The 27,074-nt window shown below is 41.8% G+C and overlaps 1 pseudogene; it reads left to right on the plus strand.

The window, feature by feature from the left end:
- Positions 1-2,809: 2,809 nt before the first annotated feature.
- Positions 2,810-27,074, plus strand: part of LOC124509243 (nucleoplasmin-3-like) — a 64,047-nt pseudogene continuing 39,782 nt past the window's right edge.

Consider the following 27,074-nt stretch of genomic DNA (forward strand, 5'->3'; position numbering starts at 1 on the left):
AGCCTCCACGTCTAATTCTAGTTCTCTTACTGTTCCCCCCATACATCTGCAGTTACTTCCTCCACTGAAACGTTGAACCCTTCAGAGTCATCCATGAGGGTTGTGTCAACTTCTAAGCTCCTGCTCATGTTTACATTTTGACCTCTTCCCGTGAGTCACAAATGTTCTTAATGACATCGAGAATGGTGAATCCTTTCCAGAGGGTTTTTGATTTCCTTTGCACAGAGGAATCACAATCCATGGCAGCCACAGCCTTATGGGACGCATTTCTTTTTTTTTTTTAATTTTTTTTTTAACGTTTATTTATTTTTGAGACAGAGAGAGACAGAGCATGAACGGGGGAGGGTCAGAGAGAGAGGGAGACACAGAATCCGAAACAGGCTCCAGGCTCTGAGCCATCAGCACAGAGCCTGACGCAGGGCTCGAACTCACAGACCGCGAGATCATGACCTGAGCCGAAGTCGGACGCTTAACCGACTGAGCCACCCAGGTGCCCCAGGACGCATTTCTTAAATAAGAAGTTTTGAAAGTCAAACTACTCTTTGATCCATGGGTTGCAGGAGGGATTTTGTGTTAGCATTCACGAAAACAACATTAGTCTCGTTGTACATCTCCATCAGAGCTCTTGGGTGGCCAGGTGCATTGTCAATGAATAGTAATACTTTTCAAGGAAGCTTTTTTTTTTTTTCTGAGTAGGTCTCGAAAGTGAGCTTAAAAACATTCAGTAAACGATGTTGTAAACAGATGTGCTGTCATCCTGCTCTGAATTAGGTCTTGGTCTGACAGAATGTGGTGGCTAATTTGATCTTCCGTCTGGACCGCTAAAACTTTCTCCCTACCAGCAAGAAGGCTATTTCTCTTTCATTTGTGTGTTCACTGGAGGGCCACTTTCAGTTTCCTTCAAGAACATTTTCTTTGCACTCACAGCTTGGCTGTTTGACACGAGAGACTGGCTTTTGGCCTATCCCAGCTTGCAACATGCCTTCCTCAGCAAGATGAATCATGTCTATGTGTTTCATTTGAAGTGGGACGTACAACTCTTCCTTTCACTTGAACACTTGGAGGCTGTTGGAGGGTTACTAACGGGCCTGATTTCAACATTGCTGTGTCTCAAAGGAGAGGGATGCCCGAGGAGAAAGAAATATAGGAAATGGCTGGTCAGGGGAACAGTCTGAACACACGCATTTGGGTGTTAAATTTGCCGTCGTATATGGGTGTGGTTCATGGGATCCCCAAACAATTACAACAGTAACATCAAAGACTGTTGATCACAGACAAGCTTAACAAATACAATAATCATGAAACACTTGGAGACATTGAAAGAATTATCAAAATGTGACACGGAGACACGAAGCGGGTCAATGGTGCCAGTGGACTCACTCAACACAGGATTGCCACGGGCCTCTAATTTGTAAAAATGCAGTATCCGTGAGGCGCAACAAAGCGAAGCGCAATAAAACGAGGCGTGCCTGCATTACAAACAACTTTATGCACGTAAATTCGGCAACGTAGATGGAACGGACCGACAGAGTAGAACCAAAAAAACTCGAGAGCACCCACACACAAAAGGGAAGGAAGACAGCTTCGCTTTGCGTCCATCATCCCCTACCACAAGCCGCCCCCCCAGCACTGCTCAGGGTCAAGAGGAAATTTCCAGCTAGAAAGAGTTTCCCTGGTGGGGAAAGAAAGACTGGTGTGAACGATCGTCTTCCCCAGCCTTGGAAGGCCCTGCACGAGGGCTCCGCTTTGGTTTTCCCTGACCCAGGGACTGGAAAAGCTGGTGTGTATAGGGATGGCTAGGAACAAGGAAGAAAAGCTGGGGTTTCCAAGAGCAGGGACTCACTGGGAGCAACTGGGGTTCCCAGTGACCAGCTATGTAGGCAAGCCCAGCAGGTTTTGCCACTGACGAAACCCCCCCGCCGCCCCCCTGCTGCAGACTACACTGGCTTCGGCCCCCACGGGCATTTATATTCCCTGCTACCAGCTGCCTGAGTCCCTCATCATGCCATCCCCCTGCATAAAAGCAGGACACCAGCCTAGACCCTGTGTGGACGACCCACACTGCTGGATGCGTGCTCCGGGCTAGGCTGGGCCGCTGTGTACCCGCATGCTGCGGGTCTGTCACCACGACCAGCCTCTATTGCCAGACCGAGCACACTCGGAGGGAGGCCTGCAGCCACAGGACAGCATGCCAACAAGCAGGGGACCCGCAGCTGCTTCTGGGGCCAAATCGGGCCCCTCCAGTTAGGTACTTGCACGCCCCTGGCACGAACCCCGTCCCCAGCCTCCATTGTTGTGCTAGCACGGCCGGACTCAGCAGCCACATTAGTGCACATCACTAACGCTGACACCCGGGGCCTCCGCAGCCGTCAGTGCACCTGTAGGCGGCCCTGTCCCTTGCCACCTGCCCTGGAACGCCTCACCTACAGCCAAGGATGTGCACACCGCCAACTCTGGCTACTACCACTGCTTGTCGGGGTCCCTAGCTACTGGGCCTGGAGGGATGGCTGAAGACCCCAGCAGCTCTTATAACCTTTGTGTATCCCCTGCAGGGCCTGCCAAGGACCAGGCAGTTGTCAGTGGCCTGAGTGGACGAGCCACCAGATTTTTCCCAGAGCTGGTGCTGCCACATGCCCTTGCACTTGGTGCCTTGTACCACCAGACCCAGGGTCACAGCACACTTCAGCATGCCCCCACCTGAAGCCGTCCCTTAATGAAGTCAACCCATGACATCTGGAGAAGGTGACTGCTTCTTCAAATGTGTAGATATCTGTGCAAAGCTCTAGGGATCACGGAGAATTAGGGAAACATGACACGACCAGAGGAACATAATAACCTTCCAGTAACTGATCCCGAAGAAGTTGAGGTCCAGGAATTGCCCAAGAAAGGATTTAAAACAATCGATCTAAAGATGCTCAAAGAACTACGAGAGAACACAGAGAAACCAAAACTAACTACTGGAAACCAAAAAGGCCAATGTGATAGTTAATTATACGTGTCAACTTGGTTGAGCCATCGCACCCAGATATTTGGTCAAGCATTGTTCGGAATGTTTCTGTGAAAGTGTTTTTTGAATGGGCGTAATAGTTACGTTGATGGCCTTTGTATAAAGCAGGTTACTCTCCATAATGTGGGTGGATCTCATCCAATCAGCCGAAGGCCTTATTAGAACAAAAACTGTCCTGAGCAAGAAGAAATTCTGCCAGCAGACTGCCTTTGAACTCCGACTGCCTCTCTTCCGGAGGTCTCCAGCCTGTAGCCCAATGTATGAGTTGTGGCACTACAACATGAATCAAATTCACAACTTCCCAGGGTGCCTGCCATCAAAGTGAGGGCATTGATTGAAAAGGAATGAGATCCCGAAAATTGGAATGGGGATGTATGGGAAGACCTGACGAAACTGGGGACATTGAACCTCTAAATTTGAATGAATCCTCATGGCCAGAGGAAGTAGCCTCAACAAAATAAAGGCCATGCATGGCAAGGCCACAGTTACCATCATACTCGGTAATAAAAGCTTGAAAGCTTTTCCTTTAAAATCAGGAAAAAGACAAGATGTCTCAGCCTCACACTTTTATTCAACATAGTACTGGAAGTCCTAGCCAGCATCAGGAAGGAAGAAGTTAAATAGTCTCTGTTAGCACACGACATGGTCTTAGACATAGAAGACACTAAAAACCACACCAAAAAAAAAATGTTAGAATAAACAAATTTAGTAAAGTTGCAGGATACAAAATTAACACACAAAAGTCAGTTATGTTTCTATACACTAATGATAAGCTATCTAGAAAGAAATTAAGAAAGCAATGCCGTTTACAACTGCATTGAAAAGAATAAAATACTTGGGAACACATTTAACCAAGGAGGTGAAAGATCCTTATACTGAAACCTATAAGACTTCAATGGAAGAAATTGAAAAAGACACAAATAAATGGAAAGACATTTTATGTGCAAAGATTAGAAAAATTAATATTGTTAAAATACCCATACTACCTAAAGTGATCCACAGATCCAATACAATCTCGATCAAAATCCCAGTGGCGTCTTCCACAGAAGTAGAGAAATAATATTAAAATTCATATGGAACCACAATAGATGTCAAATGACCAAAGCGATCTTGAAACAAAAGAACAAAACTAGAGACATCACACCTCCTTATTTCAAACTATAGTACAAAGCTACGGTAATCAAAACAGTGTGTTACTGCCATAAAAACAGACACATAGACCAATAGAACAGAATAAAGAGCCTAGAAATAAACCAGTACATATATAGTCAACTCATCTTGGACAAAAGGTGCTAAATACCCAGTGAGAAAGGAGCAGTCTGTTCAATAAAACTGGGTACCCACACACAAAAGAATGAGATTGGACCCTTATGTTGGACCAAACACAAAATCCACTTGCAACGGATTAAAGACTTAAATGTAAGATTTGGAACTGTAAAGCTCCTTCAGAAAACATATGGAAAAGGCCCCTCGAGACTGGTTTTGGCAATGATTTGGGGGTAGGACATCAAAAGCATAAGCAACAAGAACAAAAATCGTAATGGTGAGAGCGGGCATCCTTGTCTTGCTCCTGACCATAGGGGAAAGGCTTTCAGATTTTCCCACTGAGCATATTAGCTGTTGGCTTTTCACATATGGCCTTTATGATGTTGAGGTATGTCCCAGAGATCCCGACTTTGTTGAGGGTTTTTTTTTTTTAATCAAGAATGTGTGCTGTATTTCATCAAATGCTCTTTCTGCATCTGTTGAGAGAATCATATGGTTTCTATCCTTTCTTTTATTAATGTGGTGTATCACATTAAAGTCTCAGCCTCAGCAATCAGACAACAAAAAGAAATACAGGGCATCCAAATTGGCAAGGAAGAAGTCAAACTTTCACTATCTGCAGATGACATAATACTCTATGTAGAAAACCCAAAAGACTCCACCGAAAAATTGCTAGAACTAACACACAAATTCAGCAAAGTCACAGGATATAAAATCAGCATGCAGAAATCTGTTGCATTTCTATACACCAGTAACGAAGCAGCAGAAAAAGAAATCAAGGAATTAATCCCATTTACAGGGGCACCAGAACCAATAAGACGCCTAGGAATAAGCCTAACTAAAGAGGTAAAAGATCTGTACTGTGAAAACTATAGAAAGCTTATGAAAGAAATTGAAGACGACACAAAAAAATGGAAAAAGATCCCATGCTCCTGGATAGGAGGAACAAATATTGTTAAACTGTCAATACTACCCAAAGCAATCTACACATTTAATAAGATCCCTATCAAAATACCACCAGCATTCTTCACAGAGCTAGAACAAACAATCCTAAAATGTGTGTGGAACCACAAAAGCCCCTGAATTGCCCAAGCAATCCTGAAAAAGGAAAACAAAACTGGAGGCATCATGAGTCCAGATTTCAAGCCATATTACAAAGCTGTGCTTATCAACACAGGACGGTAGTGGCACAAAAACCGACACATAGATCCATGGAACGGAATAGAGAACCCATAAATGGGCCCACAACTATATGGTCAACTCATCTTTGACAAAGTAGGAAAGAATATCCAATGGAAAAAAAGTCCCTTCAACAAATGGTGTTGGGAAAACTGGACAGCAACAGGCAAAAGAATGAACCTGGACCGCTTTCTTATGCCAAACACAAAAATAAATTCAAAGTGGATGAAAGACCTAAATATGAGGCAAGAAAACATCAAAATCCTAGAGGAGAACACAGGCAGCAATCTCTTTGACCTTGGCCGTAGCAACTTCTTACTAGACACATCACCCAAGACAAGGGAGACAAAAACAAACATGAACTCTTTGGACTTCATCAAGATAAAAACCTTCTGCACAGCAAAGAAAATCAACAAAACTAAAAGGCAGCCTATGGAATGGGGGAAGATGTTTGCAAATGACATATCTAATAAATGGTTAGTATCCAACATCTATAAAGAACTTCTCAAACTCAACCCCTCCTAAAAAAAACAAACAACAAACAATCCTGTTAAAAAATGGGCAGAAGACATGAATAGACAATTTTGCAATTGTCTATTGTAAAATCCACATGGCTAACAGACACAGGAAAAGATGCTCAACATCACTCATCATCGGAGAAATACAAATCAAAACCACGATGAGATAGCACCTCACACATTGTAAGAATGGCTAAAATTAACAACGCAGGAAACAACAGGTGTTGGTGAGAACGGTGAAGAAGGGGGATCCTCTTACATTGTTGGTGGGAATGCAAACTGGTGCAGCCACTCCGGAGAACAGTCTGGAGGTTCCTCAAAAGACTAAAAATGGATCTACCCTACAATCCAGCAGTTGCACTATTAGGTATTTACCCAAAGGATACAAAAGTACAGATTCGAAGGGGTACATGCGCCCCGATGTTTATAGCAGCACTATCAACAATAGCGAAACTATGGAGAAAGTCCAAATGTCCATCGACTGATGAATGGATAAAGAAGATGTGGTATAGATATGCAGTGGAATCTTAGCCATCAAAAAGAATGAAATCTTGCCACTTGCAACAACGTGGATGGAACTAGAACTTATTATGCTAAGCGAAATAAGTAAATCAGACAAACATCACATGATTTCACTCATACGTGGAATTTGAGAGAAGTGACGGATGAACATAAGGGAAGTGGGGGGAAAAAGAAGAAAGGGAAGCAAGCCACAAGAGACTCTTTTTTTAAATTTCTTCTTTTTTTACGTTTATTAATTTTTGAGAGAGAGACAGATTGTGAGTGGAGGAGGGGCAGAGAGAGAACGGGAGACACAGAATCCAAAGCAAGCTCCGGGCTCCGAGCTGTCAGCACAGAGCCCGATGCGGGGCTCGAATTCACGAACCATGAGATCATGACCTGAGCGGAAGTTGGACACTTAACCGACTGAGCCACCCAGGTGCCCCAAACCACAAGAGATTCTTAATGATAGAGAACAAACTGAGGGTTGACAGAGGGAGGTGAGTGGGGATGGGCTAGATGGGTAATGGGCATTAAGGAGGGCACTTGCGATGAACACTGGGTATCGTATGTAAGTGATGAATCACTGAATTCTACTCCTGAAGCCTAGATTGCACTGTAGATCAACTAACTAGAATTTAAATACATTCATCGAAAGCAAAAATAAACACGTGGGAAGATATCAAATTAAAAAGCTTCTGCACACACCAAAACGAAACAATCAATAGAGTGAAAAGGCAACCTACAGAATTGGAGAAAATATTTGAAGACTGAAATAGATATATACCTGAAAGGAGTTAATATCCAAAATATAGAAGGAACTCCTAAAACTCAAGAGCAGAAGCAAACAAACAGTAACAATCCAATTTATAAGCGGGCAAAGGACATAAACAGCCATTTTTCCAAAATAGACATACAAATAGCCGACAGATGTATGAGAGGGTGCTCGACATCACCAGTCATCAGGGGAATGTAAATCAAAACCACAAAGAGATATCACCTCACACCTGTCAGGATGACTATTAGAAAAACGACAAGAGGAAATGAGTGTGGGCAAGGGTATGGAAAGAAGGGAACCCATCTACACTGTTTTCGAAATGTAAATTTGTACAATCATTGAGTAAAACAGTACGGAGTTTCCTAAAAAAAAAAAAAAAAGTAATCATAGAACTACCAAGTAAATCCAGAAATTCCCTAGGGTCATTGCAGCATTATTGACAATAGCCGAGGTATGAAAACAACCTAAGTGTCCACTGATGGATGAATGGATAAAAAATATATTATATCTTACACGCGTGTATTATATCTATTTAATGAAATGCTATTCAGCTATAAACATGAAGGAAATCTCGTCATTTTCAACAACATGGGTGAACCGTGAGGACATTATGCTAAGTGCGGTAAGTCAGACAGAGGAGGACACATACTATAAGATCTCATTTATATGTGGAATCTAACAAAGCCCAACTCCAGTGTTTACCAGGAGCCGGGGGGAGGCAGGTTAGGTTGGGGGGAATGAAGAGATGTTGACCGGAGCATGCACACTTGAAGTTTTAAGAGGAGTACATTCTGGGGACGTCCCGTAAGCATGGGACTATAGTTAACAAAACTGCCTTGTATACTTGAAAGTTGCTAAGAGACTGATTCTTAAATGTTCTCTCCATAACAACAACAAGAACAGAAACAACCAAATGGTACTTATGGGAGGCAAAGGATGTGTTAACTGCCCTTTCCGTGGTAAGCATTTTGAATATATAGGAATACGAAATCCTCACAGTGCACCCCTTAAACTTACACAATGTTATATATTACCCGTATCTCAGTAAAGCTGGAAAATGTGTGTCTGTTCCCAAATTCCACTCTTTATAAGGATACCAGTTCCACACTGGATTAGGGACTCATCCTACCTCAATATGACCTCCTCTTAACTCTCACTAGTTAAGTGTCATCCTCAATGACACTATTTCCATGTAAGGTCACATCCCAAGGTACTGGGGGATAGGACTTAAATATATGAATTCGGGGGAGGGAACGTAAGTCGATCCATAAACATATGTTTCCATTATACACATCAATTATAGCTAATGGATAGGTAGGTAGGTAGTGAAAGCCTGAAACATCATGGAAATGTTATGTACCAATTCAAGGACAGTGATTACCTCCAGAGAGGGAGGGAGACAGGAAGAAAGGTTTAGGGATGGAACTCTCATAGTCTCCTTAACCTTATCTTAAAAAAGCAAAGCAAAACAAAACAAAACAAAACAGTTCTATTAGGGCAAAATAACTGTTAAATCTGAGCTCTGAGTGACTGGTATATAGACGTATGTTGCATTATTTTCTAACCTCTTGGGAGTGTTTGATACTTTGTATCTATAAAAAAGTAATTCATTCTGGGGCGCCTGGGTGGCTCAGTCGGTTGGGCGTCCGACTTCAGCTCGGGTCATGATCTCTCACGTTCGTGAGTCCTAGCCCCGCGTCGGCTCTGTGCTGACAGCTCGGAGCCCGGAGCCCGCTTTGGATTCTGTGTCTCCCTCTCTCTCTGCACCTCACCTGCTTGTGCTCTGTCTGTCTCTCTCTCTCTCCCTCCCTCAAAAATAAATAAACATTAAATTTTTTTTTAAAGTAATTCATTCCTTCATTCATTTTCTTGAAAGAAGTTAGAGGACTGACTCACTAAGCTCAACAACACAGATAGCCCTTCCTCCAACAATGAGAGTTATGTCATTGTTTTTACATTTTAAAATCAAATGAAGCGTCGCTGTGATTTTAGTGTTCCTGTTATTTATAAAAATCTATATCTTTAAAGACATGATTACACTCAATGGGCTAAGATGCTCCCGTCATGAGATATTAAGCCGCGTCTGAGACAGGCAAAGAGAAAAAAATTCTAACCCCACAGTTTATGCTTGTGCCATGGCCTACCCATTGTGGCTAGAACGGGGGTAGAAACACGCAAAATCTTCCGAATCTTTCTTCCTCCTACCCTTTATCTCTGCGTCTTTTGAAAAGTGGGCTTGTAAAGTTCAGTTCATCTAAGTCCCATCTGTAGATGTGTTTTTTACTTAATGCTGGCTGCATCTATTTACACAAATTAAGAGGATACCTGAGTCCAAGGACCTCAGAGTCTAACCCTGCTTTGCCAATAGCCAACTGCTTGCTTTGGGGCAAGATTTATTGGTTTGTTTTTTGTTGTTGTTGTTGTTTTTCATCCAGAAAACGAAAGATTTGAATTGTTCTGAGATCTAAATGTGTTAAGAAACACAAAGATGATTTATGTAATTTGTGAAAATGTCAAACTTTCAGTTGAATATTCAGTTACGTGATGAGTTACCGTAGCTGATGTGATGAACTTTTTCTCAGAGTGGAATACAATCGCTTGTTTGTTCTGGCAACCTGGAGACACAATCTCTGTTAATCTGACCCAATCACACAGCCCCCCCCCCCCCCAGCGTAACATTATGCACACATCGAGACTCCTGAAGCGCCTTGACAATGATAAAACACATGTCCCGGGAAGGAAAAAGACGTCTCTGTAAAATCTTGATGTCAGATGCAGCTTTCATCCAGGAGTCCTGAGCATGATTTTTTTCCTGAGCGGAACTTGATGAAGTCTTGGCCCCTTAATCCCTCTCTGCAAGAAAGCCAATCATACCGACTATATCCTAGGTTTTATGGAAGATTTTGGGGGGCCACAGGGAAGAAGCGGGTTAGATGACACACAGTGTTCCACGTGAATACTCCCAAACAGAACCACCTCTGCTCCGAGACTCGTCGTTGAGATTTCCGCCGCTGGCTGTCTCTCCTTCCCCAGACTTGGCCCAAATAGTGCGTAGTTCGCCTCTCCTCCTTGAGGGACTCTGGGCCTCGGAAACTCAATCCTCCCTCTCTGTATCCTTACTCAAGGATCTTTTCAACAAAGCTGGTCTGTGCTACAAAGAAATTCTTCTTGAAGAAGAATTTGAAGGTAAACTTTTGCACCTGTAGGCATTATGCAGACACAGATCCCTTGCCTATTAATGGCTGTATTTAATGTGCAAGCAGCCTGCTTGACGCTCAGGTCTCGATTATGTACCTAAGCCTTGGACTTCTGCCTCCAGAAATGGTGCCCCTCACCCCCAATGCAGCACACGCAACAGACCTTCCAGGCTACCTCCCAGGCACCAAAATTATTAGCTGACGCTGAAGTTGCCTTGGACCCAGCCCCTAATTGCATCAGAACCTGGCTACTCGAAGACTGGCTTTCTTAATCTATCCAAACTCAATTGGAAACATCTACTTAATTAAATAGGAAAGTGGTTAACATTGTGCAAGTACAATTTTCTCAGATGATTAGACGCTTTTTCTTTTGAAATGAATAAATAAAAGGGAAAGAGGGGCAGAAGAATAATGGTACAGGTTTTACTTTTCTAAAGTTGGAATAAAATTAGCATAATTTCCCTTTTATTAAGCTACAGTAGATAGAAGGCACATTATAGACCCTGTAGGTGGAGTTGTGGGTGGACACAGAAGAGGGGTAATGAGAGAGCATTGAAAATACAGCTGAAATAATGAATCAGGCTGTAGAATGGAAGGATCCCTGATTTGATCACAGACAAAGGGGATGGAGAATAGAGACTACAAAAAGAACAAGGAACACTTCACCGTTGATGTGGGCTTCTGAAGTTATACTTTGTGCTCAGAGGGGAAGAAAGCACAATAATATCACTCATTAAACTATCTAATTTTATTCAAACTAATCGTGATGGAAACGGAAGGTACATTGGATCTGGAGCAAACGTGCTAGAATGTCAGAACCCTGGGGGTAGTGGTCATTTTGCCCACCCCCCTCAAAGCACGGACAATGCAACCCTCCACATATACCTTCCCTGTGCCATTCATTGTACAGACGAGGAAAGGAAGGCCCAGGGAAGGTTTGCAGACTAAGTGGTTTTTTGAAACATTGTAGAGCTTTGTGACGCCGGCAACCAAATCTCCACGTGATTTCTACAGAGCGGGCTCCACTGCGTGACGTAGCGCAGAAAGTGAATCAAGAAATTATTAACAGGATTGGGCCAATCGATCTAGATTCTTAAAGGATGTATACAGACGAGGAAGTGACTCGGAATCCGTGATTTCTTCACCTGATCTGTGCCAGGAATAATATTTAGATGGCCCCATTGTTTCAGCTACAAATCTGGAAAGCCCCGAGAGTTACCTGGACAATATTTTCCCTCCCCACACGTAGGCAGTTAGATACCAAAGTCTCTGGCCCAAAATGCATCCTGGGATGTCACCTTCTCAGCCAGCTTTCTCTCTGTGTCTCCCACACAACGGTCCCACTCTTGAAATTTTCTCCCTGCTCGGGATCTTCTTCTCAGTCTCCTCCCAGACTTTCTTGCTTCCCACTCACGCATCGTTTACCGCTCCCCATAGTCCCTACTCTCTTCTTCTCATTATGATTCCTCTTGACAGCTACTGAGAGATGCTTTGATGGCCCACTAAATATGAGGCCCAATTTTTCCTTAATGTAAAAAAGGTAGATCCCCCTTACTCAAAGACGAGGGCCATTCTTCTCCAGAAACATAATTCATGGTGTGGTTTCCCGCCCCCCCCCCCCCCAGAGATTTTCTTCCTAGAGAAGAGGGATCTTCTGTATATATTAGGATGAGCCGTTCTGACGCAGTTACAAAAAAATAGTAAAAAGTGAGGTTTTCCCTGAAAACAAAGGGAAACCCTGGATCCTGCTACAAGGTCCGCTTCTTCCCACGATGGATAATCTTAGATAATCCCATAATCTCTTCGTCCCTTCTTGAGCCTCCCTGCAGGAATTCTGGCTGTGCTTAAAACAACTCACCTGAGATCGTGCTGTTCTCAGCCACCTTAGCTGGTGGAGACTTTCAGCTAGTCTTTGATTCAGCACGTTATTTGTCACGCTTATAACGTCTGAAATCATTGTTATGTCTGTTTTCTTACATTTAAATTTCGGTTGCGTTCTCTCAGGGCAGCAACTCTGTTGCTCCTGGTTTGGTGTCACTCCCAGTGACAGTTTCTGGCTCATAGCATGTGCTCAATAAATACTTGTTGAATGTTGGGTAAGTGACCTAGTACAAGGTTGGTGATCAGGGTTCTGCCACTTACGGACGGCTCTCTAGGGTGACAACTTATCTGTACATATGGCCCAGAAACATCACTAGCCACCTGAATTGAGGATGTTGGGCTGAGCCAAGAGGTCGTCTAACCTTCTGTGGGCAAGAAATTTGCCCCTATGCCACCTATGGTAGACCGAATCGTGGAAATCAATTCTTCACCCTTCCTATCCTCGTGCTTTCTGTGGCCTTTGATTTTAGATTCAGTCATGTCTTGCTTTGGCCAACGTGGGCTGAAGTGATGCTGAGTCAATCCTGAGCCCAGACCTTAAGAGCCTTTGCATGTTTCTGTGAAGAGCTGAGCCGAACTGGAAAAAAAATCTGAGCTTCCAGGTAGTCAGTTAACAAGCCCAAAGGGGCGCCTGGGTGGCTCAGTCGGTTGAGTGACCGACTTCGGCTCAGATCATGATCTCGCGGTCTGTGAGTCCTAGCCCCGCGTCGGGCTCTGTGCTGACAGCTCGGAGCCTGGAGCCTGCTTCGGATTCTGTGCCTCCCTCTTTCTCTGCCCTTCCCGCACTCACTCTCTGTCTCTTTCTCTCTCTCTCTCTCTCTCTCTCAATAATACAATAAATAAATGTTAAAAAGATTTTTAAAAAAAGATAACAAGCCCAAAGGAAATAACAGCCAAGCATTTAATCACTTACTGTGGTATTATAAGCAAGAGACTAAACAGTAGAAAGTGTTAGTTTCCCCAGTGTTCCATTTTCCACCATGAAAGAGCACCAGGTGAAGGTCAGATACATCATTGGATGGGAGGAATCATCTCATTGCTGAGGGAGCCCCAAGCAAAAAACCTCCTTCCATTAGGGGGGAAGAAAGAGAAGGAAAGGTTAAGAGTGGAAAGTACTGAATTTTGGGGTAGAGTGGATAAAATATTCTTTAGAATCCCTGAAAAAATATTCTCCGTAGAGGTGACAGAGAGATGCACTAGCCAAAGGTCCCTAATAAAGAGGCCTCCGAATGGAGGTGCCTTGGCTAGGAAAGCAGATATGCATAAGAACATGGCTGGTTGAAGGGCACCTGGGTGGCTCAGTCGGTTGAGTGTCCGACTTCGGCTCAGGTCATGATCTCACGGTCCGTGAGTTTGAGCCCCGTGTCGGGCTCTGTGCTGACGGCTCAGAGCCTGGAGCCTGCTTTGGATTCTGTGTCTCCCTCACTCTCTGCTCCTCCCCTGCTCATGCTCTGTCTCTCTGTCTCTCTGTCTCTTTCTCTCAAAAATAAACATGAAAAAAAATTAAAAAAAAAAAAGAACATGGCTGGTCGGGAGGCCTGAATCCCTGACTGCAGCTCCCTTTACAGACTGTAACGCGTTATCTGTGCACCAAGTCTGGTGTGGAGAGATGACAGCTTTGGCCAATGAGGCCTGGTAGGTAGGCCCTTCGTAATGGCCAGAATGGCCGGGCCTGAAAGATCACATTTAGATGTTTGACCGAGAGCCTGACTTCTCAGTTTCCATTTGCCATGTTGGACCGCTGCCATTACGATGAGAAGAGCTTCCTCGAGTAGCTACTGCCTCTTTATCCTGGGTCCCAGAATGAACACATACGGAGTAGAGCCACGCCAGTTGACTTAAAGACATACAGTTAGAGGGTAGAGCTGCCCTAGCCATGAGAAAATGAAGGCGAACCATCAAGTGGAGGCCAGCCTGCATCAGCAGAGCCAATTTAACTGATCCATAGATCCGTGAGAATAAAGGCTGGCTAATTTCAGCCACTAAGTTTGGGGTGTTTGTTACACATTATTGCGGCCACTAAGTTTGGGGTGTTACCCATTAGTGTGGCATAGCTAATAGATACACTACCCTCTCTCCAGCCGTCATGGGTGTGGGCCTCTGCCAGACGTCCTTATTTCAATCAAATGTTACCAAAGATGTAAAGAGACTGGGAAAAAAAAAAAAACACCACTCACAGTGAGAAGACGAATGAATCAATCAAGAGAAGTCCAGAAATGATAGAGCTTAGTAGACAAAGACATTTAACTTGTTAACAAATGTTCAAGAAGCTAGATGACAGATTGGACATGTTGAAAATGGGAGATAAAACAAAGACATCAACTGGGCTTTTAATTCTAGAGATAAAAAGACTACAATTTCTAGGCACTGTATAGAATTAATGGCAGATTAGACATTGCAGAATGTCTAGTACTGACCTTGAACACATAGCAATAAAAAACGTCCAAGAAGATGGGAAAAATAATAGAACGTTAATGGTTGTACAACAATTTCTAGCAGCCTAATGTATGTGAAATTGGAGTCCTCGAAGGAGAGGATTTGGGGGAAAGGAGGAGAAAAAAGCCCCTGAAAAAATAATAGCAAAAAAATTTTGATGCAAACTATAGGTGAACATATTTTAAAAGTTCAACAAATCCCTAACACAAATAACAGAGAGAAAATTACATCGAGGCGCATAATAAATTTCACAAAACAATTGAGAAAGAAAAGAAATCTAAAAAGTACCCAGAGAAAAAGACACATTAAGTCCAGAGGAACAAAGGCACGACATATTCAAAGCATTGAAAGAAAAACAACTGTCCACGTAGAATTCTTTCCCAGTGAAAATATATTTCAAACTTAAGGCAAAATAAAGGCATTTTCAGACACATAAAAGCTGTGCTCTAAAAAGTAAATTCCTTCAAGAAGAAGGAAAATGATTTGAGATATACATCTGGATCTACACAAAGTCAGGAAGATCAGCGGAAATAATAACTACATGGATGAATATTAAAAATAAGTTCTCATTGCTTAAATCCCTTTTTTTTTAAAAAAAAATTTTAACGTTTATTTATTTTTGAGACAGAGAGAGACAGAGCATGAACGGGGGAGGGGCAGAGAGAGAGGGAGACACAGAATCCGAGACAGGCTCCAGGCTCTGAGCTGTCAGCACAGAGCCCGACTCGGAGCTGGAACTCACGGACCGTGAGATCATGACCTGAGCTGAAGTCGGCCGCTCAACTGACTGAGCCACCCAGGCGCCCCATCTTAAATCCCTTTTAAGATATTATTGATGGTCTAAAGCAGGAATTGGAAATCTTTTTCTGTACAGAGCCCAGTCCAAAGTATTTTACGCTTGGTAGCTTATATGGTCTCTGTCACAACTACTTAATGTTGCTGTTTTTGCATGAAAGCAGCCATAAGCAATACGCAAATGAGTACATGTCACTATTTTCCAATAAAACTTTATTTACAAAAACAGATGGTGGTCTGGACTTGACTCATGGGCTATAGCTTACCAAACCTTGGTTTAAAACAAAAATAACAATATATTGGAGGGTTTATAACATATATAAACATAAGATAGATGCTCCCCAAAAGGCACAATGACTGGAAGGGAAAAAGGAAAATATATGTAACAGAAAGGCTGTTATACTACCCGTGAAGTGTAGCATTTGAGGATAGACTAGTATAATGTAAGGATGTACATTATAAAACCTAGAGCAGCCACCAAAATAACAAAACAAAGCATTATAGTCAATAATTCAACAAAGGAGATAAAACAGAATCACAAAAAATCAACCCAAAAGAAGGCGAAAAAGAGAGCTGAACAAAGAACAGTTCGAAGAAAATAAATAGATGTTTGACTTAAACACAATCAATAATCAAATAAAATATAAATGATCTTGACACTCCCATTAAAACTTCATAAAGGCTCAGATTAGGTTTAAAAAATCAGGATCAAACTATGCTTTGCCTATAAATAGCTTAAAAATTCAAAGTGTGAAATGGCAGACCATGATAACACTAATCAAAATAAAGCTGAAGATACATTCATATCAAAGTAGATTTCAGAAAAAGTAACATTACTAGGGATAAAGACAGTAAGCTTGTAAGTGGGTCAGTTCATCAAGAGAACACATCAATCCTAAACATGTATTCACCTTAAAACTGAACATCCATACTGAAAAGTTTAACTGTATTTGCAAACAATATGTCATCCGTGAATAAAATCCTATAAATAAAAATGCGGCATGAATGCATAAATGGCTTAGCAAGGTGACAGGATTTTATATTAATGTGCAAAAATCAACAGTATTCCTATAGGCAAGCAACAAAAATCAGCAACTGAAACTCAAAAACAATACCATTCACAATAAGATATAGAAAATACTTGGGGATAAACGTGACAAAATATATGTGAGACCGGCACACTGAAACGTATAAACCATCATCAAGAGAAATTAGAGAAGACTTAATAAATCAAAAAGTATACACAAAAATAAACCCCAAATGGATGAAAGGCCTAAATGTGAAACGGGACACCATCAAAACCCTAGAGGAGAAAGCGAACAACAACCTCTTTGACCTCAGCTGCAACAATTTCTTGCTCGACACATCTCCAAAGGCAAGGGAATTAAAAGCAATAATAAACTATTGGGACCTCATCAAGATAAAAAGCTTCTACACGGCAAAGGAAACAATCAACAAAACTAAAAGGCAACCGACGGAATGGGAAAAGATATTTGCAAATGACATACCGGATAAAGGGCTAGTATCCAAAGTCTATAAAGAACATACCAAACTCAAACCCGAACAACAGGTGTGAGATCCCCTCTATCAGAATAAGCTCCCCTCTATTTCTAATGGGTACTGTGTTTTCTCAAATGCTTTTTCTGCTTCTATTGAGGCGATCATTTGTTCTTTGTTATATGATATTAATTAATGTTTTGGATTTTAAACCGACTTTCCACTTTGGCATCCCATTTGGTTATGATGCATAATCCTTCTTATATGTAGCGGAGTTTGGTCTCCTGCTATTTTGTTGTGAATTTTTACATGTATATTCATAAGATGTATGGGTCTGCAGTTTCCTTGTGATATATTCTTCTGGTTTTGGTACCAAGGTTGGGAAGTGTTCTTCCTCTCTTTCTTTTGGAAGACTTTGTAAAGAACTGCTATTCGTTTGCTTTAACTGTTTGGTAGAATTCACCAGTGCAGCCGTTTGGGCCTGGCCTTTTCTTTTAGGTAGTTTTTTGATGACTAATTCAATCTTTTAACTGCCGTAAGTCCACTCAAATTGTCTAGCTTTTCTTGAGTCACATTCGGTGGTTCGTGAGTTTTCTAGAAATTTAGCCATTTCATTTAAGTCGTGTTGCCTAATTTATTTTCATATAATTGTTCATTGTACTTATAATCCTTGCTAAACATTTGTCAATTTTATTAATTTTATTAAAGCTCATTCTTTCCAAAAAACCAGTCCTCGGCTGCACTGATTTTCTTTATTTTTTTATATTTTCTATTTCATTCATTTCTGCCCTAATAATTTTTTCCTTCCTTCTTCTCACTTTAGGTTTAGTTTGTTCTTCTTTTTTCCAATGCCTTCAGGCAGAAAGTTATTAATTTTCACTGATGTTAGATTATTTTCTAATTTTCTTTGGGATTTCTTCTGTGAACTATTGGTCGTTGATGTGAGATTTATGTGAGTGCTGTTTAATTTCCATCTTTTTGCAAGTTACCCTACTACTGGTTTTTAAATTTTATTCCCTTGTGGTCTGAGAACATACTTCGTATTATTTCTATCCTTTTAAACGTAATTAGGTTTGTTTTAGCGTCTATCTTGGAAAATGTTCCATGTGCATGTGAGAAGAATGTGTATTCTGTTGTCTTGAGGTGGAGTTTTCTACAGATGTCTGTTAGGTATAGTTGGTTTACAGCGTTGTTCTTTTTTATTTTAAATTCCAATATAATTAATAGTGTTATATTAGATTCAGGTGTACAATATAGTGATTCAGCACGTCCATACAACACCCGGTGCTCATCACAGCAAGTGCCTTCCTTAATCCTCATCACCGATTTAACCCATCTCTCCACTCACCTCCCCTCTGATAACCATCATTTTTTTCTCTATAGTTAAGAGTTTGTTTCTTGGTTTGCCTCTCTCTTTCTTCCTTTACTCATTTGTTTCTTAAATGCCACATATGAGTGAGACCATGTGGTATTTGTCTTTCTTTGGCTGACTTCTTTCGCTTGGCATGAACCTCTAGCTCCATCCATGCCATTGCAAATGACAAGATTTCATTCTTTTTTATGGATGAATAATGTTCCATTGTGCATAACTGCCGATATCGTTGGAATGGTTATACTACCCAAAGCAATCTACAGATTTAATGCATCCCTATCAAAATACCAACAACATTTGGTAACAACAAAAAATCCTAAAAGTTATATGGTACCACAAAAGACCCCGAATTGCCCAAGCAATTTTGAAGAGGAAGAGCAAAGCTAGAGTTATCACAGTTCCAGACTTCAAGTTCTGTTACAAAGCTGTAGGAATTATAGCGTTTCCCAAGTCATCTATTTCCTTGTTGATTTCCTGCTCGGTGGTTCCATCCCTTGTCGAAGGTAGTTTATTGCAGTCTCCCTTTAATTCTGTCCATTTTTGCTTCTGTTGTTAGGCGCACATATCTGGAGCATAGTTTCCACCTCACTGAGCTGGGAGGGGGGAAGATGGGCATAGGTGTTGGTTCAAATACCATAGAGTCTTGCAGTCTCACTGAGTTTTTGTAGATTTTCTTGAAAAACATTTCTTCATTTCTCATATGTCCTGGGAACAATTTTCAGAGACTTTAAATGGTTGTTTTCAAACTAATTTTTACCAGTTTAACTGAGAAGCATATCCACAAAGCCTATGATGTTGTCATGTCAGAAGTGACATCCTTAGAAATTTTTTTTAAGTTAAATATATATATCCACCATAGGAACTGGCCATTCCACACTTGATTATTTATCGAAAAGAATACATATGTCTATACAAAGACTTGTACACGAATGCTCCCAACAACTTTATTTGTAATAGTCCCCAATTGGAAATAACTCAAATGTCCTTTAACAAGTGAATATATATATGAATTATGATATATCAGTACATCAGAATACTACTCAGCGATGAAATAGGGTGAACTATTTATACACACAACAGCATGGATGAATCTCAAAATAATTGCACTAAGTGAAAGACGTGAGACCAAAAAAAAAAAAACCAAACAAACCACACGTACCCTATGATTAGTTTTATACAACCTACTAGAAAACGTAAACTAACTAGTAGCAACAGAAAATACCATAGACGAGATTCACTGGGAGTGATTGGAGGGAGGGATAATAACGAAGCGTGAAGAAACCTTTCAGTGTGATGGACATGCTAATTATCTTCATTGTGGTGATTCACGAGCTAATATATGTGTCAAAACATGAAATTGTACGCTTCAATTTTTTTTAATTTTTTTAATGTTTATTTTTGAGAGAGAGAGAGAGAGAGAGAGAGACAGAATCTGAATCAGGCTCCAGGCTCTGAGCTGTCAGCACAGAGCCCCATATGGAGCTCGAACCCAGGAGCCATGAGGTCATGGCCTGAGCTGAAGTCGGCCACCCAACCGACTGAGCCACCCAGGTGCCCCAAAATTGTGCACTGTAAATATGTGAAGTTCGTTGTAAGGCAGTCATGCCTCAATGAAGCGGTTAAACTAAGGATTGATGGGGGCATGGGGGAGAGGGGAAAGTGGGTGATGGGCATGGAGGAAGGCACTTGTTGGGATGCGCACTGGGTGTTGTATGGAAACCAATTTGACAATAAATTATATTTTTTAAAAAGTTCCATTCTTCTTCTTCTTCTTCTTCTTCTTCTTCTTCTTCTTTCTTCTTCTTCTTCTTTTCTGAACATCTCTGGTCCTGGGAGGAAACAGCAAATTTCCTCTTGCTCAAGGTGACTTTTCTTCTTTTTCTGTGTGTTTCCCACTTCTGAGGAACCACCCAAACCACTGTACTCTTCTTTTTTTCCTCTCCTTTTGGTGCTTGGTCTCCTCTCTCATCTGTAATTCACCTGTGCCCTCAATCCATTCAATTTCATTTCTCTGTTCATTTCTTTATCCATTCAACAAACATTTGTTGGGCACCTGCTTGATGTCACATGCGATGCTAAGTTCTAGACATAAAAAAAAAAGAAACATGGTTCCCATTGCCAAGGAACTCATTGTCTAGTAAGGTGGAAAGACACATATACAAAAATTACTAGAAGTCTTAAGTAATATAGAAGTTTACACAATACACAATAGGGCACAAAGAAGGAAATAGTAGTGGGTATTTTTGGTTTTGTGTCCCTTGAGTATTCATTCACACTAATCGGGTAACCACAGCCTGATTTCCTTCTGGGGAATTACCTTTCTCCACTGTGTGCTGTGTCAGCGTGACTATGGGTCTAAGGCGACTGTGTCTTCCCTGACCAAGAGGACTGTATATAACCCAGGATGGAATACAGGGTTTCTCCATGGGTTTTTCATCTTGAGAAATTCAAGGATGGAAAAACAGATACAGTTGGCTTATTCCAAAACTACCTCTTGGGCCAGATGGTCATATTCTAATTCCTGCTCCCTAGATCCCGGATCTGTCCTGATGTCTGTCTATTTCTGAATCTGGTACTCCAACCTTGCAATTATATATGTGATCCACTTCTAATAAATTTCCTTTTTTTTTTCCTAAATAAACCCAAGTCAGTTGCAGGTGCTTCTAAAGAGCCCTAAATGGTATAGCTTTATGGAAGAGAAGGTGCTGAAGTTATTAACATGGATATGGTACAGATGGACCCTAGATAAAACTGAAGCTGGGGAGATTCACAAGGGCTAGACCCTGGAGTCTCTTAGGATAACAACAAGGGGATTTTCAACTAGAAAGTAATCAATCAATAAAGTCATATAGTAGAGGTTCTCAAAGTGTAGTCCTCTGGGCCAGAATTATAAGCATCACATAAAAGCTTGTTCGAAATGCACCTTCTAGGGCTCCTCTGAATCAGACCTACCAAATCAGAACATCTGAGCATAGGGTCCACCAATTTATGTTTTAACAAGCACTCTACATAATTCTGATGCACTCTAAGATTTGAGAGTAACTATTCTACATAATTCTTGCTGTGTGGTGGAAGGATGAGAGGTTAAAGGGTGTAAGTTTAAAGACAACGAATCCAGTTGGGACACGATTGCACTAGCATATGGCCTAAACTGAGGGGCTGCTGGTAGATAGAGTATAGGAAAAAAATTCAAGAAGTTCAGTGAATCCAGAGCCAAATGGACTGCGTCATTAATAGGATGTTCGCAATGAGGAAAATGAAAGAGTCAGAGTTATGTCCAGATTTCTGACTGGGATGAATGGGTGAATTGAGCTTGGAGGGAGAAGTATAGCAGGAAAAGCGGATTTTTAAAAATTGACCGAGGTGAAACTCACGTAACAGAAAAGTAACTGAGCAACCACCACCTATATCTAAATCCAAAGCATTTCCGTCACTCCAAACTGAAATCCTGTACCAATGAAGCAGTTTTGCTCCATTCCCTCATTTCCCAGCCCCTGGGAAACCCCCAATCTGTGTTTTGTCGCTACGGATTTACCTGTTTGGCGTATTTCATGCAAATGGGATCGTACAGTATGTGAACTACTGTGTCTGGCTATTTCTACTTAACATAATTTTTTTGAGATTCATCTACATAGTAGTATGTATCGGCATTTCATTCCTTTTAATGGCTAATATTCCACTGCATGTATATAGCGCAATTTATCCATTCATCGCTTAATGAACATGTATTTTCATATACCCGTTTTCAGTTCTTTTGGGTATGCACTTAGGAGAGGAATTGCTGAATTATATGGTAACTCTGTTTAACATTAGAAAGAACTGCCGAACTGCTTTCCACAGTGACTGCATCATTTTACATTCCCGCCAACAATGTATAGGAGTCCCAATTTCTCTATATCATTACCAACACTTATTATTTTCCTTTTGTTGTTGTTGTTATAGCCATCCTAGTGATGTGAACTGAAATCTCATCATGGTTTTCATTTGCATTTCTCCAATGACTGGTGGTGTTGAGCATTTTTTCATGTGCTTATTAGCAACTTGTTTATCTTCTTTGGAGAAATGTGTATTTAAGTGCTTTGCTCATTTTTTAATTGGGATGTCTATCCTATAGTTCTTGAGTGGTGAGAGTTCTTTATATATTCTAAATACTAGACCTTAATCATATATATGTAATTTGTAAATCCTTCCTTTCATTCTGTGGCTCATCTTTTCACTCTCTTGATAGTATTATTTGTTGCACAAAAGCTTTTCGTTCTGAAGAAGTCCAATCTATCTGTTTTTCTGCTGTTGCTCATGCTATTTTGATGTCATATCTAAGATTCCATTGTACAAATCCTAAGTCATAAAGATTTACTCCTATATTTCTAATAAAAAGTTTATGGTTTTAACTATTATATTTAAGTTTTTCATTCATTTTGAGATAACTTTTGCATATGGTGTGAGGTAGGTGTCCAACTTCATTCTTTTGCATGTAGATATCCAGTTGTCCCAGAACCATTTATTTATTTATTTAAAAAATTTTTAAATGTCTATTTATTTTTGAGAGAGACAGAGACAGAGCGTGAGTGGGGGAGGGTCAGAGAGAGAGGGAGACACAGAATCTGAAGCAGGCTCCAGGCTCCAAGCTGTCGGCACAGAACCCGATGTGGGGCTTGAACCCATGAACTGCGACCTCACGACCTGAGCCGAAGTCAGATGCTTAACCGACTGAGTCACCCAGGCGCCCCTCCAGAACCATTTATTGAAGAGACTATTATTTTTCCATTGAATGGTTTGGGAACCCTTAGTGAAAATCAGTTAGCCATAGATGGGGACCAATTGATTGGGGAGTTATTTCTGGACTCTCAATTCTATTCCATTGATTTATATATATCACGTTGTTTCGATTATTATAACTTTGTAGTAATGTTTGAAATTGGAAAATGTGAGTCTTCCAACTTTGTTCATTTTCTAGGTTGTTTTAGTTATTGGGGATCCCTTGCAATATTATTTGTTTGAATATTGGCTTTTCCATTTCTACAAAAAAAAGACACTGGAATTTTCTTAGGGATTGCATTGAGTCTGTAGAAAATCAGATTTTAAGATAAAGCATGAGTTTTACTTTGAGCATGATGAGTTTAGGGTACCTGTGAGACATTCAAGATGCTCATCTATAAGTAATTAGATATATGTTCTAGAGCTTAGGAAAGAGGCCTGAATGGAGCTGTATATTTGGGATATGAGTATACATGAAGACAGTAACTGAAGTCCTGGCTATGATGAGATCTTTTGGGAAGAGCATAGAGAGAAGAGAAGAAAATCCTTGGCTTCTCCAATATTAAGAAAGTGTAAGGTATAAATTATATTTTTAAAAAGAGTGTGAGTTGTTGACTGTCCGTAACCCCAAACTTTATTTTATAAAAAAAAAATAAAGAAAATAATGTTTAAAATTAAAGAAAAAATAAAGAAAGTGTAAGGGAAGGAGAGCCTGTGAAAATACTTTAATAAAGGAGGGAAAATGATGAAAGTAAGTGAACAGAAGAAGAGTGGTACAGTAGAAGCCAAGGGAGGAGAGAGATTTAATACAAGTAGTGTTTCTTTTTATTTTTTTTAATTTTTTTTAATGTTTATTTATTTTTGAGACAGAGAGAGACAGAGCGTGAACAGGGGAGGGGCAGAGAGAGAGGGAGACACAGAATCTGAAACAGGCTCCAGGCTCTAAGCTGTCAGCACAGAGCCCGACGCGGGGCTCGAACTCACGGACCGTGAGATCATGACCTGAGCCGAAGTCGGACGCTCAACCGACTAAGCCACCCAGGCGCCCCATACAAGTAGTGTTTCATGTTGCGGAGTTCGTGACATAATTTTGAAAAACAGTCCATGGATTTGGCAGTCATGAGGCCTCTGGTATCTTTGGGCAGATCAGTCCGTGTGAAATGTGGAGGCTGAAACCTGGCTAGGGCAGGTTGGAGCATATACAGGAAGTGAGAAAGAAGGGAAGTCTAGAATATTGTTTGCTAGCATTTGGGCTGTGAAAAGACTGGAACAGAGAAGGCTAGTGTAAGAGGAGGGAGGATATAGTGTTATTGGAAGATTGAGAAGCCACAGAAAAGTCCCTCAGAAAGGAGCTAAGTTGAAAATAGAGAAGAATGATGGTAATGAGCAGAATAATGCCTTGAATCCATAGATGAGGGGGCTATGGAGGGAATTGCCTTGAACAAGAGAAAGGACAGCCTCCACAGCCTACTTTCTCCTTCATGAGCATCAGTGACCAAATCTGAAAGTAGGTGCAGATAAAAATGACTCATCGGTGTGGCGGGAAATTACACAAGTTCAATACCTGATAGACTTGATGTTCTGGGTGAAATCGGAGGTAAGGCCATCTGCACCGAAGTGATGGAGTACTTGAATTTAGTGGAGCAACCACTCAGAGAGACAAGAGGAGAAACTGGTCAGAAAGTAGGTAACAAATTAATAAGGGACGTTGAGGGTCTAGGAGAGACTGGAGGCCATACATCCATGGCGGTCCTAATCCATTCAAGGATGTGATTTTCTGGAGTGGCGTTCAGCTGCCCAGATATGGGAGCAGCAAAGGAAGATGGTAAGGTTGATCTAAGGTTGAAGACTGTAGGAGAGATGTGGTGAAAAGATGATGGGCTTGGTTCTGAGTTCAAGGGTGCGGTGGTTGAGTAGAGTGGAATCAAGGTTGGATAGATGAGAAAGTAAAGCCAACAGGGCTGATGGAGTGGTCACAAAATGGCTTTGATGTCTCTGTGTGTGAGGTTAAAGAGCTGAAGGGAGAGAAAAGGCCAGAAGCATAAAAGAATAAGGTCCATAATGGTACATTAGAATATGAGTTTAGAGGCAGAGCTGTTCCAAGTGATCTGAGGTCTAGGGTACGACAATCAAAGTGGGTCACTGAGGCAGTGACAGGAGATGACCGTTGGTGTTGAAGACGTTTTTGAAAACGGCCCTGAGGCCAGGATGCTGGATGGCTTCTCATGGAGAGCGTGAAGACAGGACACAGGGAAGAGAAGAAAGGAGGCAGCAGGCATCCAGGCTTTTAATGAATACAGAGGAACAGGTGAGAGGTTCAAAGATAACACAAAGAGGAGAGGGATCAAGGAAGTATACAGAGTTAGCATAAATCTTTTTTTGAATGTTTATTTATTTTTGAGAGAAGAGAGACAGAGAGAGAGAGGGAGACAGAGCAGGAGCATGGGAGGGGCAGAGACAGAGGGAGACACAGAATCCGAAGCAGGCTCCGGGCTCCGAGCCGTCAGCCCAGAGCCCGACGCGGGGCTCGAACTCACGAACAGTGAGATCATGACCTGAGCCGAAGTCAGACGCTCAACCGACTGAGCCACCCAGGCCCCCTGGCACAAATCTTAATAAAGGAGGATTTCTTGCCCCAGAATGGAGGAATAATATCTGCCAGTCGTGTTGGGAGTGTTAGGAGACCTGATCAAGCCACAGCATACGGTAAGCGGGTGTGGAAGAATCAGCCTTTCCCATAGAAGCAGCTTGGAAATTTCGGGAAAGACGTTGTGCTCTGGAGAGAGCCCGGAGACAGTGCTCTGCGAAGTGGTTGAGGATACAAGAGAGGTTATTTAGAGGAGAATGAGGGACCTTGGGGAAAGGATTGGAGGGAAGGCAACAGTGTGAGAAATATCCAGGGAGAATGACAATCACGAGTGATAATAATAATGTGTGTCAGAAGCCATACCAAGGGTTTTATATATTTATTTCCTTTCATTACTACCCTCACTTCACAATGTAGGCGTTATCGCTCTTTTTCGTATGAAGAAACGGACAATGGGGGCACGCAGAAACTTGTTTAAAGTCACGTATCCAATCAGTTTTCCCATATTTGACTTCGAGGCTTAATCTTTCAATCAGCGAAAGGATAGAAGGGGAGTGGGTGCTGGAAAAGCTCCCATTTTGGTCAGTGGCCTCCAATGACCTCCTTGGTCTCCAGGGAGACTTCATGGGTTCATCTCACTGAAAACCTAGAAGTGTGTTCATGAGTTCTTCTGGCTGGAAGGGACCCTCGGTCAGGGTCAGCAGTCTGCCCTCGGATTTCCAGATGCTCGGCCAGCAGGAGGAGGTCGCGGACAGGCTCCTGGGGAACCCTCAGAAAATGTCACAATTAACAGGATTGCTGAGACCAGAGATGATTGCTTCTCTGGTTTTGTTTGTTTGTTTGTTTCCTCTCTCTCTTTCCTTCTCAACACCGGCCATGCCCCTCCCACAACCTAAAAGCTTTTTAGGTTTTGCCAGCTGTGGCGAAAGCATGGCTCGTACTCAGATCCCTTCAGATCTCTCTTACTGTTTCTGCACCCCCCCCCTCCTGGTTTGGATGTGCGTTTGCTTCCAAAGGCCACATCTGAGGCTCTTCTGATGACCTTCCTTCTTTGCCTGGGACAGCTTTAAGCCAGTGACTGATGGCTGGGGCAATACGAAAGCTCAGCTTCCTTGCCGCAAGTCGGGACATCTTGGAGGCATAACTTAACCATAAAGTTCCCTTGAGGGATCACCTTGCCTGACGTTTCACTCTGCTTTGGCTTCTTCCCCTTCTCTGTCCTGCTTCCCCCACTTCCTTCCTAATTTCTTCTGGGAGCCCTTTTTACATAAATCACATACTTATGAATCCTCAACGTAGGGT

This window comes from Lynx rufus, unplaced genomic scaffold (genome assembly GCF_022079265.1).
Source record: "Lynx rufus isolate CCGP_SWC_20201006 ecotype Redwood Valley unplaced genomic scaffold, mLynRuf1.p SCAF_14, whole genome shotgun sequence".
Classification (NCBI taxonomy): domain Eukaryota; kingdom Metazoa; phylum Chordata; class Mammalia; order Carnivora; family Felidae; genus Lynx; species Lynx rufus.